We start from the raw sequence: 11,340 nt of genomic DNA on the forward strand, positions 1-11,340 counted from the left end.
AAATATATTGTTAAAATGAGAAAATTTGTGTAATCTTTTCAATAAATGCTTTTACTTATCAAATTTGCATTTCAATTTTTTAACACACTTTTGAGTCTTTGACACTTGTAATATATATTATATTTTAACTACTTTATTTTAATATATTCTTGGCAATTGTGTAATCTTTGCAAAAAAATAGTTTTTATTTATCAAACTCGCATTTTAGTTATTTCAATACTTTTTGATGCTTCTATGTTTGATACTGCTGGTGGACCCCCTAAACGTACGTAAATTTTACTAAAATTTTGCACGAATTATTAACTCACGAAATGGAACAAAACTTATCTAGGGACAAGAATCCCCAGTTAATTTTTCAAAATTGTGGGGGGTTTGATGCACCCTAATATATATATATATAAAGTCGCATTATTAGAAACGTATATTTTATTGGATGGATATTTCCATTATTGTGTTATTCATGAACTTTATTTTAGGAATAAAGAGAAAGAAGAAGGAGCAGTAATCGATATGGAGATGGTGAAGAAGAAGTAAAGACAAGTAAAGATCAAGCCGCGCATCAATCAACATCAGGTAGTACTTGATATCGGAGTCACTGCTGTCGAGGAGGAGGATTGTTGTGACCATAATTTGGGAAAATGTGTAAGATGATAGACATTGATGACCACAAGTCAGAAGATGAAAATATTGAGATATTCTTAAACACAGAACGAAACTTACAATTAAAAAAAAGTCCTAAAAAGTCGAAAAGAAAGTTCAGACATGAGACAGGACTTATATTCCTTGGTTTATATATTCAAAACGTCTAAAAGGAGCATTGTGGTTATACTGCGCTTTTTTTACTGCTTCTGCATCTGTTTGGGTTTCCTTATCGTAAAGCCATTCATGCTATACTATGCCATGTACGAAGCATGTAAAATTCTCAAACAAACGGCACAAAACAGCAGTAGTAGATGCTACGAGTTTAATGGAAAGTGCGCCGGTATTTTATTATGTTGATGCTGACAATCAGAAAATTGTCGAAGGAACTAACGAAGTATTATTGTCAATAATTTACACAATTATACAGCGTGGGACTCGTGGAATATCGGAAGGCAACTTTCAGGACTTGATACAGCTAAAAATCGCTGTATAATTATATGCTAAAACTTAGTTAGCATGCTAAAACTTTTACTTACGAAATAGATACATTTCTGAAAAGTGAAGGCTTCGATCCAAATAAGTGCGTCGGACAAGGTTATGATGGATGTTCAACCATGGCAGGACATACGAGTATAAGTGGTGTTCAGATCTTGTGATTTAAATTCAAGAAATCTCCTTTTTTTCCCATTATATTAATCACAAATTAAATTTAGTTGTAAACGATTTAAACAATGTACTACTCATGGAACACGGTGTGTAGTCATATATGCATGTTCAAAATCTAATAAATAATCTTTAAGATACGCGTTTTTTCTTGAGTCCAGCACAGAAAGAATCACCCTGTATCATACAATGTTAATTCGGAATTAAAGCAACTGACTCTACTTAAGTTAACTAGGCTTTCACTCTCAAGTCTGTTGGCTTAGTTAGTTATGCTTGAAGTAGATACGAATTGAAAAAGAGTGAAATGTCGAAGAGCCCTTCTCGTCTATGAATATGGACCAACACAACCGATATTATGAGCTGTTTGGCAATGCACTTGAAGTTAAGTACCGCTAGCCAAGAAGGAGAATATGAAAAAGAAGAATTAGAAAAATAAATACGCAGCAAAGAAGGAAGAGGAAGAGCTATACCAAAAACATTACATGCCTTTTTAAAAACTCATATATAAAACTTTTAAATGCGAGACGATAAGATCAAAGACCTTGTTGAAATCAAACGCTAGTGAAGCGTGTTGCATGCATAATTCTGTTGCCCCTTATTTCCACGTTACATTACGTAGATTGAGAGGTTATAAGGTAGAAGGGACGTACGTATAGAACTTTAAAAATAAACAGCGCGGAAAATGAACGTACTTGTTAGCGCACGGGTTATAGATCAAAGGAACGTTAAGATTAGCGGAGCGAAATAAAAATAGGATTTTTCGTCTTCCCTATGTTTTCTTTCTTTTCTCTTTTTTCTTTCTGAATTTAAAAAAATGTATGACATACTTCAGTCAGGAAGCGGAGAAGGAAGGCAGTACTAGACTTGTAATGCTTTCCTTATATTTAAAACTTTATTTGAAGTGTTCTTGTGATTATGTGCAAGTTTGAGGATTTTCTTTACCCTCGTTTGTAAATCACGTTGTATATGTATTTTTTTTTTTTTTTTTGAAGTGAAAGCGCATAGATTTTTAGATTAAGGAAAACACAGAACGTAAAGACTTTGAGGAATTTTTAATTAAGCATATTTTAGGTTACGCGTTTATTCATGTTTTAATCTTTATTCGTTTTAGTAAAAGGTTTGAGAAATTTCTCAAGAAGACCGCTGTCAAGTTTCACTTTAAGAAAAATATGGAGACACGCTTAATATAAGTATATCAAACATACATGATTTTGATTTCTATTGGCATGGTTTTGCGTAGTTATATGGCAGTCACCTATTCGCTACCTCAAAAAGGAGTGGAGCTGGTTGGTCAGTCACCTGAAAATGGACGGCTCTTGAGGCAGTGGTAAAAATTCAAATTTTATCGTTATAACTTAAGGGGGAAAGCTTCATATAGCTTCAGATAGCTTCATATAGCTAGAGTAAGCGGGGATGAAATGCCCAGTGGGAAAAAATGCCCACCCTCGAAAACAACAAGGAAGGGGATATGAAGTGGCAACAGTGATACGATTGTATGAAGGCATAATTCTATGGAAGACGAAGGTGACACCAAACTACATTGTGTGAAGAAATTGAAGGTGTACAGGCTGATTTAAATGTGGTGATACATAATTTTTACTTGGGATGTTTTTTGAACGCTTCAGATTTATGGAGAAAGAATGATTATATTGGTGCATTGGGAAATCTGCTGTTCTGATGTAATAATGGTCTGCCGTCATGCCATGCAGTATTCGGAGTATGGGGGTGGTCTGCCCACTTAGTGTCGGGGTGTATGCCCGTGGGCGTTTCACCCCACGGACACACTTGCCATTCCAGTAATACTGAAATGCTGGATTATGCTGCAGCCAATGACATAATTTTGTTATGTATCCCAAGTCACTCAGCCCATTTTTTTGCAACCATTGGATCGTAACTTCTCAAAATACATTTTTATGCAACATGTTCACATTGAATCAAAGCAATCCTGATAACAAACCCACACGCTTGCAATATGGAGAACTAAGTAATCAAGCATGGTCGAAAGCAGCGACAGTAGGAAACGGAGTGGCTGGATTCCTTGCCTCTGCAATATTCCCTTGCAATACTGATATAATTTCAGAACACGCGTAGGAAGAGTGTCGCTCTAATTCCAGTAGTTCTACTTCCAACTTGTCAAGTTCAGGCCTACCCTCTCCCACAACGTCAAATGTGCTATCCACTTTCAGTGTGGAGCGTGATGCCGTAGTAGGCCTAGAATCCCCACAAGCAAATGGAGCTCAACATATCAATAGAAACAATACAGTGATTTGAAAACATTACACCGGTATCTGCCGTACCAGCTTCTATTTCCAAGCGAAGGCTACGAGCAACGATTCTGACTGGACATGAGTTTCGCTCTTGACAGAGATCAGCAACATCTAGTACAGCAATTTCCGTTCTTTCTAAGAAGAAGAACGTAGGCGATCCAAATAAGTCGAAAAAGTCAAAACAAACTATGCACTCTACTAAATTATTTGGAAAAAGTTTAAGTTCTTTAGGCGATAATCAGTACAACCGTACAGACTCATCTGACACAGATGAAGATAACTTTTGCGGAATCTGTGGTAGACATTATTAAAAACGTACTGGACCTATGTCTACATGTCAGTGAATCAAATGCATTCGTTGTCAAATGTGGCTCCAGGAAGTATATACACGGTTTCCAAATGTGTATACTAAATGACATTCACTGTCTCAGAAAAGTAGAAACATGTAAATTCTGTTCATTTCCTTCACTGAGTTTTCTTTTTCGTTTTCTTTCTTTTTCTTTTCTTTTCTTTCTTTTTTTTTTGCTTTTACCATATTTTTCATTTGGAGTTAGCGTAGTACTCCCATAAGACTGCTTTATGTTATTAATATTGTGTTGTGCAAAACTTATATTTCACTTATATCAAGACACTTATATTTCACAATTAGAATGGAGTTAAACAAGTTTTCCATATCGAATTTTCAATTAAAATGTGTTTTTCCACTCTGTATTTTCAAAGCTCCGTAACTAAATGCTTTAAAGGTAGATTTTTGTAACTTATGCTGTAATATACTGTAATATAATTTCTTGGAGTGTGAGAACACCTATGCTAACGTGATTTTCAAATGCTATGAATTTTCGCCTTATATAGTTTGGTGTTAGGTGGGTGGGCGTTTTACTCGGACGATGGGGTACGATGCCCATTTTGCTATTACTTTACAAACATCAATGTTTCTCCTTCAGCATCAAACATGACATAATGTAGCCTCCAGGTAGAAATACCGAAGGATGTACCTTCCATTTCGTATAGTTTGTTTTCCTTTGCATTTCGATTCATAGTCGCAAATAAATAAAATATAAATAATGCGCGTTTCACCCCCGCTTATGAATTGGTGCACACTATGAGAAATATCCGTTATCCGGACATCGGTATATTGTACAAAGCACAATTTCTTTTTCCCAGTTACTAGGGATGATTCCATACCGGGACCAAGGATCTGGGTAAAACCTATATATCGTCTGAAAACTCTTGTCATGAGAAGTACGAAACCGTTTTCAAATCACAGGCAAGCCCACAACCTGACCCTATAAGGGGAGAGTTTGTTGGATGTTTGTGACCCTATGCATGACATATCCGTCAGAAGCAAGAATGAATATTACGATGTATCACGCGTAAGCGGCTGAGTCTATTAGGTTCCTTTTTGGATCATTGCTAGAACGTGACTCGGGCAAGGCTTTGATAATATCACTTTGCACCCAGGCGTACCCATTTGGTCAGTGTTGCCAACGAATTGTAAATACAATGTAGCAGATGGTTTGTTTACCACTGGACGTATATCCATGTAACGTGACATAAACATCATTCGTCACTAGAGAAACTATACTGTGGACGTATTCTTCTCTCAAGGACTCTAGTTTGTCAGTGTTGCCAACCAATTGTAAAAATGAAAAGGTGTAGAACAACTTCCATACGATAAGACGTTTATACACCAAACTTGGCAGAAACACTACACCACACTATAGCAAAAAGACGTTGAGTGTGACCGTCTCCTAACCATTCTAAGTTGTCAGTGTTTCCAACCAAGTGTAAACATCAGAATGTTGCAAATGGCATGCGTGCCACTGAACGAATATATAACAAATGTGACATAGCAGCATTAGATAATGGCAAACATAGTATGAGTGTCCCTGTCACACAAGTACCCATGTTTAGCATTGTTGCCAACAATGTGAACTTTCAAGAGTTTTGCATGAAGTCTACAGCATTGGCGGACATAATTACACTGTGACTCACTAAATTATGTTTGCGTATATACGTTTACCAAGCTGCAGTGTGTAAATATAGGGTATCGTTAGTATTGGGAGTAGTGAGTGTTGGTTCGTACGGTTTCTGTGTAGTCGTCATTGCTCGAGAAATTTTTATTTAAGTCTATAACCCCTATTCCATCATTTTTATTGAATAATGTGAATATTGGTTATAACGAGTAGCTTAAGTATTTGCTCATAGTGGCATATACGTTTTGGGCTAAAAATCGGGTGTCTGGAAATGAATCTTTATGATATGAAATATAAATAAATAAATAAATATGAATAAGTAATTATATATGAGAATATAGTAAATGTAGTTGAATAATGATACCTTTTAGTAGATGTGAGCCCAGTTTACACTTTCGCCACTGGATAGGGTCGTGACTTAAAAATAGTTGTGTGACTGTTTATGTATGATAGTAAATGTTCCAACAGTGGCCCTGACATTGAAAAATTTGTACAGAAGGAACGTTGTATCATGGTTAACTATATTTACACCTGGAAGCTTGTCTGGGTAACCATAATTATTTAAACTGAGATTAAAGCATCGCGAGTGAAATGAACCAGTTGAGTGATGAAAGGAATCGTATTGCTAGAAACCATTAATATGTCGTAATTTTTAATACACTTTCTCCTCGTTTACACATTTTAGTGACTAAAGTGAACCAGATCTGCAAATGTTTGTATGTATTAACGGTATACCCGGTCTGACGATGTGAGTAGTGTTTGTTTGTTTGTTTTAATAGTTTCGTGCAGTTCAAGAAGAACTACAGAACGGTATAACCAATTAGTGAATTATAGAGCAGTAAAAAGTATACAATACGCATGCTCTCAATCTTCGACTCGTAATAGTATTTGATTGTTGATTGAGATTTTTCCTTCCATCTTACTTTACAAAGTTAAGTTAGTTACTGTTCACATAGGTGACGAAATGGATAAGGGCGAATAATATAATAGGTTTATTACAGTAAAAGTTTATTTTATTGCGTAGCAGGATGCCGATGTCTCACGTCCACATATTTTCATTTTACTATTGCTAAACGATGTAGTAATCGGAATTAATCGACATCACAAGACATCAGAATCTTGGGACTGGAGTGAATGGCAAGATTGGCTTATATTAACTTGCCATTACGATATTATTTTTTAAAATTTCTTTTTAAATTTTGGCTATCCCCTTTTAGGATTCTCTTCACTTATTGACTTCCGAACTATTTACTCCATACTTTAACCTAAACTCTTCTCAGTTTTCTAAGGGGTCGGATATTTTTTGTTGTATTAGAATTTTCTAAATTAAGAGAGCACACCATACTTCCGGTAGATCCGTCTGTAATCTCCAAGAGCTTGGCTAGACACGGTGAGTGGTAGGAATTTCATAAAGCTATTGTCATTTGTGAAATTCCTATCGTGGGCACGGACTCACTTTCAAGCTTGGAGATACATTTTAGGCCACGCATTTAGATGGCCGCCTATTTTCAGAATATTAAGATACATGTTTAGCTTTGAAGTCGACGATTCGTCGCATAATTTTTATTAGATTCGACCGCTCTTCTTGTAGTATCTAGTATTCTATCTTTTCTTCTCTGCACTTCTGTTCTCTTTTCTAGCTGTCTTTTTACTTTCTTCTCTAAGTTTTTTCTACCTTCCCCCCTTTTTTAACTTGTCAATTTACATAACTATATAATATAACTGATACAAACTTAGAGATATTATCTAGATATTTGTTTGGATTAGCACGAGATGTTCTAAGTCATAATTCGTAGGGTTATATACTTTCGTTATATATTAAGGGGCAGTTTACCATCGTTCGTTGACCCGCTGTAGTCGTGAACTATCGCCCGATGAATGATTTAATTTTTCTTTCATTTGCTTCACAGCGAAATGACATTAAAATACACTACATAATTTTTTCTTTAACCTTGACATTTCCAAACGAAAAATTTCGGGCATAACTTCCACTATGGTCACAGACATTGTGTCCACTTTTGTTTCAATACTATAGCATAGAGATGAATCTTTATGTTTAGGTTACATGGGACCATGAATTTATTGCTAACTTCTTTAAGTTTATCATTTGTATTGTACACTGTAAAATTTTTCGGTATTATAAACGATTTACATGCTTGCCTGTTACTCATAATATTTGCTATTTGAATCATCAAGGATTAAGTAAAATGTAAACATTTCTTTTGTGGTTTCGTTAGTCATTCCATTTGTCGAGTTTCTTCGTTGTATGTGATATAGTTGTGCAACCTTGAGATTATATTGAACGGGGCAGTTAACTAGAAATTGTAGAAAATGAGTAAATATGTGTATTTTGAATTATAGATATGTAATGTATGTACGTGTTATACTGAAGAGTATAGTATAAGGGTAAAATGCCTCGTCTGATGTACATAAAGGGTCTCATCACTTTCCCCAAGAGGTTGCGATGTAAAAATACGTCCATTCCTATAGTTTCATAAATTCGACAAATATAAAACGTGTATTTATAGTTTACCGTCTTGCACTTACATGTCATCCTTGTCCTTGTGATGAAATCCAACTTATATTTGTATCTAACATATATATATATATATATATATATATATATATATATATATATATATATATATATTACTTTACTAATTGCATGATACATGTACTAAAAGGGCATGTTGTCGTAACTCATGATTAATATCAAGTATATCCATAAACCTTGTGAACCTGGAATCCTACTATGTGATCATATCCCTATTCCCTTTGTTCCGTGTGAATCTTCAAAACTCAAATAGTGAAATGACCGTGATCAGATCACATAGCAACAGTGATAAGCAATGTTTGCAATATAGTTCCAAGTTTTTTATGACAAGTCCACCCACGACGTCTATTATAATAAACAGTTCTACTAATTCATCGTGCTTCTAAGTTTATCAGTGTAACCCTTATTTTGTCGTATTCAATAAATCTCAATTTGGATTATACACATATTTAAGTAATAAGAATAAAGATTCAGTTAGCTGAATGAACTGAATAGTGGAATTTTAAGTGGTTTTCGAAAACGAACATAATTTACTGACTAGGCAAACCTAGTATATGATACGTTGAAATGAATAAGTATCATCTTATGTGTACACACTGGCGTCTCTGGCATGTAAAATTTGGGGGGGACATCAAAGAAATTGATTTAAATGGTACTTCCTAGTCTAACCTGTTTATTATCTTCGATTCCATTTTTACCCTTGCGCTTACCTTCACGGATTCCCTGAGGTATATCAAGAACTCTGTTATAATCGTCTCGCAGCCTGAATATTACGTATATTCCAATAAAAATAATATTATTTATATGTTATTCTATCGTTAGTAAAGAAATGAATTAGAATAAAATATTAAATATTTTGTACTTCAACATATTGGGGGGGCGTGTCCCCCTCGTCCCCCCGCCAGAGACGCCCATGTGTGTACATCAAAAAGGAGATACTGCGTGCATAGACGCTTAACGAGTGAAATATGGACACGCAAAACAAATGATACTATTTAAAACGACAAGAGAACAGACTCGTTAAGTGAAATTCTTTTCTTTTAAACTGTAGCAAATGAGATTCGATCTCGTGTCACTAATGTTGAGACTATAGTATTTTTTTTATATTTTCTTTTCTTCTTTTCGTCATTTAAATGTTGATAGTTATGTTTGACGTTTATGTATATTAATATATTATGTATATCTGCATGTAACTATTATCTTCTCCTATGCTTTTATCATCAGTAAATGTAATAAATATTACAAAATTATAGTTAGATGATAGTTTCCTTTCCTAAAGCAATATTTAACCACTTACCTGTAACAATACATTGTCAAATACGATACGAATGTGTGTGAGTGAATGGTAATTCTAGTCTTAAGTAGGGAATTCTAAAGTTTAATGCAAATTAATAATCTTTGTTATGTGTATATTCTAATGGGAAATGTGTTTACCTTTGAGTCATGACATAGGTTATGAAGGTGATTCATTCAAATCGGCACTGAAAGGCAAGCTGAAGCAACGGAATAAAACTGGGGATAATAACAGTTTCTCCAAAACTTCAAGAACTCCGATTTATGAAAGATATGCTCATCACCTGAATATTTTTTCCCTGGCTAACTCAAACATGCGTTTAGTTCACTGCGTAAGAATCAGTAAATCGATGAAAACTTTAATGACCAGAAACAACTAATAAAACAATTAACTTAGCACTTCTCATCATCTTCGTTGGGTCAGGGTAACTCTAACTTGTACAGTTACCTGGATCCTGGTCAGAGTTGTATGAGGGAACATGTCTTATCATGAACAGTTCAAAATCGATTCCCGAGTAGTAGAATTGGTATATGAAGTACTTTTAGTACCTATTTAAGCTTATTTACTATATTTCGATAATTATGCCGTATTTCTTCTTTCCTCCCTCTTTTATCTTCTTCTGTTTTAGGTATAGGCTATCCAATATCCCTTTCCTATAACATTTCCTCTTGTATTTCACTATCTCTAACATAATATATTTTCATCAGGAGTCCTTTTTAACCTTCTTTCTTCCTTCTATTTCTCTTTTCCCTCTTCTTCCTTTACCTTCCTCTTTTCTATATCTCTTACTCAGTCTTTCTATATTTTAAATTAAAACTGAAGGGAGGTCGTGACTGAGAGTTGTCGCTATACGCGCAGTCAATAAGCTTAGTCCATTTTCTCTTCGGAAGTCCGATATTGAATAACCATTAAAGAAATACATGTAGAATATTAGATTTAATAATTGGCTTAGTTTGTCTATCGAACTGGCATATTTGAGTTTCAAGATGGCAACAACCTAGTGTATCTTTCCAATCAAGACGTTTCACAAACAACCCTCGTATATTGGCAAAAAACAACTTTGATTCGTCTTCTTAAAATAACACAAAAAGAGTTACATTTTTCTTTGAGAAGAGTCCATGCTACCCATGCCTCTTTTTTTTTTCTTTTTTTTACCTGAATATGTGTTTTCGGGTCCTAAAAATATTCCAGGCTTTTTTTTTTAAAAGGAAAATTGGGAAATGTCCTCTTTTTGGAAGTTTAGTGCACACAACTGGTTCAACTTCAAAATTAGTAATTGATATATAATTAAAAACAATTGTTAACAACGTTAATATCAATGCAATGTTCGATTTCCAAGGAAACACGACATATCCAGCTAAGCAGGAACGAAAGAAACTTAAGATATGCGCAATAGCTATTGTAAATTACATTTTATTATTATTAAGAATGAATAGTATAAATCCTTTTATGAAACAGAGAAGTTAAGTTGAATAGAATTGTGTAAAACTATGATTTTGACTTACCTTTGTGGTTATTATTGAAGAGCTTCTTCACATCGAGGATATCACATTGTCAACAATGATACCAGTGGCTGTAATAACGTTATCTACAACAGGAGAAACCCTTCAGTTTGACAATTGTAAGGCTTCAATCCATTTTAATCCTTTTTTCCACTCTCGCGAAATATGAAGCAACGTTTCGTTGGCCTTACCCTATTTCTTGTTCGCGTATTGATCAAAGAAATCATTTTGTTCTTCTTCTGTAAAATATTATTTTTTTCTTTGTAGAAGACATATGAGAGTACATACTACATACATAATATGTTATTTCTAACTGCAAATACAAAGTTTTGTTTCAGATCTCCGAATTATAGATCAAGTATAATCTGTTCTGGCTTTTTTTATACAATGTATTTCCAGTAACAATTTTAGCAAAATAAGCTTTCGTTATCCCATTTACCTT

General features: G+C 34.4%; 1 protein-coding gene across 2 annotated transcripts in view; it reads right to left on the reverse strand.

The window, feature by feature from the left end:
* The window catches only part of ninaC (STKc_myosinIII_N_like and MYSc_Myo21 domain-containing protein ninaC), a 142,314-nt gene extending 131,317 nt beyond the window's left edge, over positions 1 to 10,997 (reverse strand). The window contains exon 1 of one of the 2 annotated variants that reach the window (XM_081760126.1): positions 10,902 to 10,997. The gene's annotated coding sequence lies outside the window, so the exon portion shown is untranslated. The remainder of the gene's footprint in view (positions 1 to 10,901) is intronic. The other variant, XM_081760134.1, reaches the window with a different exon arrangement.
* Between the last annotated feature and the right edge of the window lie 343 nt (positions 10,998 to 11,340).

This window comes from Thermobia domestica, chromosome 1 (assembly GCF_964235325.1).
Source record: "Thermobia domestica chromosome 1, izTheDome1.hap1.1, whole genome shotgun sequence".
In the NCBI taxonomy this organism is placed as follows: Eukaryota; Metazoa; Arthropoda; class Insecta; order Zygentoma; family Lepismatidae; genus Thermobia; species Thermobia domestica.